Source organism: Dreissena polymorpha, chromosome 4, assembly GCF_020536995.1.
Source record: "Dreissena polymorpha isolate Duluth1 chromosome 4, UMN_Dpol_1.0, whole genome shotgun sequence".
Taxonomy (NCBI): Eukaryota; Metazoa; Mollusca; class Bivalvia; order Myida; family Dreissenidae; genus Dreissena; species Dreissena polymorpha.
In genome coordinates, this window is record NC_068358.1 from 93818119 (window position 1) to 93825912 (window position 7794).

Genomic DNA, 7794 nt, shown 5'->3' on the forward strand with positions numbered 1-7794 from the left:
AGGCCATGAATTGAATCGATCAACAGAAAGCAAGTAGTTTTGTCCTTTGAATTGAAATAAATCCACTCTTATTTTTTACCACGGCCTTTCTGGAACTTCTGTAATGACTAATGGTTCTTTTGGATTTGTATTTTGGTTTTCTGCACATTTCTCACATGCGGCTACCTTATTTTCAATTTCAGTGGACATTCCCGGCCAAAACAGCGTTTCCCTAGCTCTGCTTTTGCATTTGGTGATTCCAAGATGTGCTTCATGTATTTTGCCCAACATGTCTGGTCTCAATGATTCAGGCACTATCAGTTTGTGAGACTTAAACAACAAATTGTCAACTACCGAAATTTCGTCGCGAAAGTTCCAGTACGGTTGTACTCTACAATCTAACAGTTTTTTACTGGTTGGCCAACCTGTCAATACAACATCTTTTAATGCTTTCATGGCTGAATCATTGTGTGTTTCTGTTTGAAATGTGTCCATTTTCTCTTTTGAGACAGGCAAATATGATATTAGATTTAACGTTAACTCTTCAGAATTCAAGTCTTCTATTGTTTCATTCAAGAACGCCCTACTTAAGCAATCCGAAATGAACATTTCCGCCCCTGGTTTGTAGACAACCTCAATGTCATTTCTTTGAAAAGCCAACACAATTCTTTGTAAACGCGGTGGAGCTTGATGTAGCGGTTTTTTGAAGATTGCCTGTAGTGGTTTATGATCACTTTCAACTTTTATGTTTTGTCCAAATACATATTGGTGGAACTTGGTACAGCCATATGAAATCGCGAGAGCCTCTTTTTCAATTTGCGCGTAATTTTGCTGTGCTGTAGTTAAAGCCCTGGATCCATATGCTATAGGCTGATTGTTCTGAATAAGTACTGCGCCAACTCCTTTTGATGACGCGTCTACAGATAATATGATTTCCTCTTGAGGATCAAAGTATCGAAGTACTGGCGTTGTACTCATAGCATATTTTAATGCTTCAAAAGACTATTTTTGTTCTTTTTCCCAATGCCATTCTGTTTCTTTCACCAGAAGTATTCGTAATGGAGCACTTATTTGAGATAAGTTTGGAATGAACTTGGCTAAATAATTTATAAAACCCAGAAATGTCATAAGCTCCTTTGTGTTTTGGGGTTCTACCATGTCTTTTACAGCTCTAATCTTCTCAGGATCAGGTTTGAGACCTTCTCCTGATAATAAATGTCCAACATAACTAATTGATGATTTTATAAACTGGCATTTGTCCTTATTCAGTTTCAAGTTATGTTCATCTATGCGCTGTAATACCAAGTTCAGCCGTTTGTCATGCTCTGGTAGATCTCTTCCCAAAATTAGTATGTCGTCAACTATAGCTTCAGCCCCGTCTATAGCCTGTGTAATCTCGGAAACAAGTCTTTGGTAGATTCCTAGTGCTGACTTTATTTCATACGGAAGTCTTGTGAAGCTATAACGTCCATATGGTGTGTTGAATGTACACAGTTTCTGACTGTCAGTATCTAAAGCACATTGCCAGAAACCAGACGTAGCATCTAGTTTCGTAAAATTCTGTGCGTGTGTAACCTGTGGCAAAATCTCTTCGGTTGTTTTTAATGGATGGTGCTCCCTTTTAATGGCACGGTTTAAGTCTTTGGGATCCATACAAAATCGTAACTTTCCATTGGGTTTGATCACGGTGACCATAGAATTTACCCAATCAGTTGGTTCTTTCTGCTGAACAATCACTCCTTGTTTTTCAAAAGATAGTTATTCGTGTTTTACTTTCTCTTTAATAGCTACCGGCACTTTTCTTGGTGGGTGGACTTTTGGTTCAACACTTGGATCAACTGTTATGTGATGTTTTCCTGGCAAACATCCCAAACCTTCAAATATTTTTGGAAAATTATGTTCTATGTCCTTTGGTACCGATTTCTTCTGATTTATTCTATTGATCATGTCTCTGCTCCCAGTATTGTTTCAGCATTTTTCATTTGTACCACTTGAAATTTTACATTGTGCTGTTCATTTTTTACTTTTACCGGTAATGTTACCTGTCCGATAGTTTTTAAAATGTGTCCACTGTATGATTTCAGCACGGTTTTGTTCACTTTCAATTTGTACCCAAGGCCTACTTTGTTAAATGTTTCTTCTGACATAACATTACACTTGGCCCCTGTATCTAGTTGTAATTTTATTGGTTTCGTGTTTATCTCTGCATCAACCAGCCAATCTGAATTCATGGAATTTATATTGTAAGTCTCTCCGCTTAGCTCGATTACCATACCGACATACATTGCATCTGAATCGGAATCGGAAGATTGTGATGTATAATCTTGCTGATGAACACCTTTCCCGTATTTTTCTTATATGGTTGTTCATGAATTTTACTTCTACATTTCCTAGCATAATGATCCATCTTACCACATTTGTTGTATTTCTGACAAATTGCTGTGCAAGTTTTATTTGAAGAATGACCCTGTGATTTTACACATCTAGTGCACTCTTTGTTTTTTTCATATTAATCATATTTTTCATATTTGTCATGTTTTTCATATTTTGGTTTAAACTTCACCCTTTTTTTCCGAAATGGTATTCGTGGATCCTGCTGCTTTTGACGCACTTTGCATTGTCTGTGATGCACTTTGCATTGTCTGTGATTGTGTCTTTGATATTTCATAGGATCTGACAATATCAACCGTCTTCGTAAGAGTAAAATCTGAGCCAACACAAATTAACTTTTCTCTGGCTTTGTTGCTCTTGACCCCAAAAACGATGCGCTCCCTAACCATTTCCTCCGGATTAGGATATGCACAGTCCCTAACCAATGTATGCAAATCGGTGACGAACTGGTCGAATGTCTCGTCTGCTTGCACTCGACTCTGAAACTTGTATCTATTGAATACAATATTCGTTCGTGGTTTCACGTGTGCCTCGAATCTTTCGAAGTACGTTTAAAGTTTCTTCTTCTCATCGGCGGTCAGTGTCTAAGTTTCATATATTGTTCTGCCCTTGTCCCCCACCCATATCATTAGGTAAGCACATTTTTCCTGCTCTTCTTTAATCTTTAGAGGGCCATCAAAGACAAAATTTGCGTGGGTGACAAACCTCTTCCATGCCGTTTCAAGGTCGGAAGACTCCCAGTTCATTAGTAAGAAGAACAGCTCAATCCCTCCATTGTGGACTACGGATTCGTTTTATTTCTGACACCATGTAATATTATCACAACGAACATGCTCGATTCCATTTGATGACGTTTTAATCAATCAGCGTTACTTGACGCTTTAATACGTATATAGTTTACATGAGCTTCTCAAAGACCTCGACTTAGAAAGCAGACTGGCTAAAACTCTATCGAATAGAGGTATGCATATAAATGTTAACATCGTCTATATAAATATACGACAACACCAAAATGGCTTCTTTGCCTATAGATTGCATATAGATTTACGCGATATTCCGGATGATTTTTGGGGACTTTTTCAGACCATATAAAACTTGTAAAAGGGGTTTGAGTCATTTAGTTTTTATGCAAATGCAAAAATATACGTTTATAGAGAACATCAGCTATTTATAACGTTTTTTTTTTCATTAAACATTAAACACGCTCTCAAACGCTTGCGCGCTTACCGAAATCGAACCTGTTACTACTAGTAATGGTGGTATTAGCAATAAATTAACACTTCTACATCGGTATTTACCCATGCTTTTTTACGAAATTATTAACGAAACATTTTCCCTCGTGTATTTGACACGAAATATCGCTTTATAACTGGGATTTCGGTGAAGTTTCACGCGCTTTCTGACGCCGAGTGGGTACATAAATCCCACATGTTATTACGTATAAAAGTGATAATAATAATATTTAACATTGCTTATTGGACATTTATCAATCACCATAATTGAAAGTGCAAAACAACACAATCAGTTTGGTCATTGTCTGATATAAATAGCGTTGTATGAAGGAAAATTTAGTCGGATTACTAAATAAAGCTACAAGTATCAGACGCACGCGCAGGTACCGACTTCCACCTAGTTTTCGCATTTCTTGGTTATATCAGTAAAAATAACTCTTTTACAATGGAATGTATCGATAGTTTTGTATTAAAATCGTAACAAAAAATGGTTTTCAATTGTTTCTTACACACACGACAACTCGATTAATAACGGGGATTATGTTAAGTTATGCAAAGTGGGTACCAATATTTTCTATTATTTTACATGCACACGTGATATAATTCATACTTAATAATGATTAGTTATTGCTTATATGGCATTTCCAGTTTTTGAAATAAATTAATGTTCTATAAGGGGGATCTCGGTAATTCTACACACTGAAGATTCCATTCGCTCTTGTCAAGACCGAATTTTCGTGTTGGAAATCTTTCTGGATACCGAATGTCAGAGTTACATAATCCCTATTTACACCGTTTTGCCATATTTCATTTCCGTTTTTGTTTTCGAACAAAATAAACGAAACGCGTTGAAAAATGACAACTAGGCATTCGATCTCCAAGTGTGGATTAAAAGCGTTCATTGGTGACACCACATGTCTGCACATGTGTAGATACCGTAGTTGACATTTCTCGGAGAGAGAAACATAAAAACGCGTAATTTGCTCGCAAGTAAGTCGATTTGAATCAAGTCTTTGGTGCCCGTGGTTGCATATGCATGCATCATGTGACATGCCTCGTTGTTTGAAAGGAATAGGACGCCAGCTATCGATTAAAACTCAAAAATATTGTGTGAACGTCTGTCCCACATTTATTCTTGTAGACCGTTTGGCTCGAAATATTGCGTGGTTATCGACCGACTGTGAGTAAACGGCTGGACGGATTTCTTTGAAGTAAACTTTTTTTGAAAGGTTGTCCAATTGCCCATAAGAGGACCAAGGGATGCTTTGGATTATTATTATTTTTGACATTTTTGCGGCCCGCGAAGAAAGGCCTATAAAAATTCTAGTTAATGACCTTGTTATGATTTTAATATCAGAGGGTGGGGATTTTTTTTTCGAATTTTTTTTCATTTTTTCTCTCATTAAACATGATTTTATATATTTATTTGAATATACTATCCAGGGTACGTTACTTCCACCTGTGGGGTTAACCATACAAGCTGCATTTAATAGTAAATTCCTTCCAGAAATGGAAGGATATCTGGTTTTTATATTTTTGTTTTGTTATGCAAATGCGTGTTATTTTATACATAATTGAGCTGATAACAACTGCTTTTCAGTCCACTGAAAAATGAAAAATAAAAAGTGAACACTCAAAATGTGTATTTGTTACATTTGATTGAATGCATAAGAAATCTTTGAAATGCTAATCGCAACCAGGCGATTTGTTTGTTTGGGTTACGGGCGAAACTTTAAATCCAGGAAACGACTCTATGCCTTGCAATATGAAACCTAACAACATTAGCAACAAGGAACGATTATTTACATACGACAGAGATTCAACTGAATATCAATACTTGCCATATAAATAATACAAGAAAAAAAAGAGATGTGTTTGTCAGAAACACAATGCCCCTATAGCGCTGCTTTGAAATAAAATTTCAATATATCATTTGGCAGGTTTAGAAATTATCTCCCTTTTAAAGCTCTTTACTTCCCTTGGATTGTATTTTTTTATTTTGACCTTGAAGAATGACCTTGACATTGACCTCTTTGACCTTGAAGGATGACCTTGACTTTTCATCACTTAAGATGTTCAGCTCCATGAGATACACATACATGCCACATATGAAGTTGCTATCTTCAATATTGCAAAAGTTATCAAACTTTAACCAAGGTTAAAGTTTTGGGACAGACAGGCTGACAGACAGACAAGACAAGACAAGACAAGACAAGACAAGACAAGACAGACAGACAGGCCAAAAACAATATTCCCTCGATCATTCGATCCGGGGGGATAAAAAACAGGATAAACATAGACAATATTAACTAGCTCTGAGAAGACAAAAATATGTTAAAAAACAAACAAACACTAAGCATATTTCAGCAAAATATACATGTACCTGAATTTAAAAGAAACGTTCTACCATCAATGTTCATAACTTTTGAAAAGCTGCAATTTCTAGTTGTTTCAAATAAATAATTTGGAATCATTTTTCTTTTCTTTCTATTGTATTTTAACTATAAACCGATTATGAAACACTTATCGGTATTCATAACCAAGTCGATTTCGGTTGCATAGATATACTCGATAATCTCTTTCTCCTTGACAATATCTTAAAGGAAGAATGGCAAATAGGCATGTATGATTTGTAGATCTAAATGTGCACAATGAATTTGTTATGTCCTTGTGCTGGCCTTTTGTCTACCCTCACGAAGACCAGACAGCCCAAGGCAAGTGTTATAGCAGACGCTGACGGGAATCTGCTTACCGAGAGTGCCACAATCCTGAACAGATGTAGTGAATACTGCAGTGACCTCTACAACTATCCGCTCCAACCGGACTCCAGTCTCCTTCAGAACGATCCAAGACCAGAAACGGACGACAAAACTCCCCTCATTATTAAGGCAGAGGTCGAGGCGGCAGTGCGTTGTCTTAAGGCAGGAAAATCTCCGGTATTGGATAACGTCCTTTCCGAGCTGATAAAGCACGCAGGAGATGCAACGACTGTAGCATTGACGGCACTATGCCAGAAGATCTGGGAGGAGAAGAAGTGACCTAAGGAGTGGACTCAGTCACTGGTCATACCCCTACCGAAAGGTTAACCTCAAGTTGTGCGAGAATTACCGCACCATCAGTCTAATCAGTTATCACAGCAAAGCCATGCTAGGCATCATCCTTAATCGATTGAAAAGTAAGGCCGAGAAAAAGCTGTTCGAGGGGCAGGCTGGATTCAGGGCTGGGCGGAGCACATTGGAACAGATCTTCAACTGCAGAATCATCGTTGAAAACACCTGCAACACCAACGTTACCTCTTCCACAACTTCAATGACTTTAAGAAAGCTTTCGACCGCGTGTGGCATGATGGCCTAAAGCATGTTTTGAGAGGATTTAACATTGACGAAGGGCTGGTGCAAGTCATTCAAGAACTGTACGGAAACGCCACCAGTGCAATACTTCTCAACGGACAGCTGGGGGACTTGTTCAGGGCATCAGTGTCTGTCAGGGATGTCTTCTCTCTCCCGTCCTGTTCAACCGTTTCATTGAGAAGATAATGCAGGAAGTGGAGGATCCATCTCCAACTTGTGATTTGCTGATGATATTGATCCCATGGGTGGCACCAGCAGTGAACTTCAAGATCTCACCAACAGACTCTATCAAAGAGCAAGAGCATACGGAATGGAGGTCAGCACGGAGAAGTCGAAGATCATGGTGAAAAGGACGACCAACACCAGCCCAGACATCACCATGAACGGCGAGAACCTAGGAGAAGTTACCAGCTTTAAGTACTTGGGCAAGAATTGCCATGGCGACGGCAGCGATGGCCAGACTGAGCAGGTTTTGGACAAGCAGTTCCATCAGCTACCCCATCAAATACAGGCTCTACAAGTCCCTCAAAGTCTCCATCCTACTCTACGGCTGCGAGACCAGGACACTTCACGCGGACACAACTTAGGATACGGGCATTGGAACATGGATGTCTCCGAAGACTGCTCCGCATCTCTTATACGGAGCACAAGACCAACGAGTTCATCTGGAACATGACTGCAACACTTGTTGGTCCACAAGATCCCCTACTGGCGACCGTCAAACGACAACAGTTGGCTTGGTTTGGGCACGTCACCAGGCAAGACTCTCTGTGCAAGACTGTTCTCCGTGGCACGCTAGAGGGAGGTTGACGTCGAGGCCGTCAGAAGAAAAGCTGGATGGG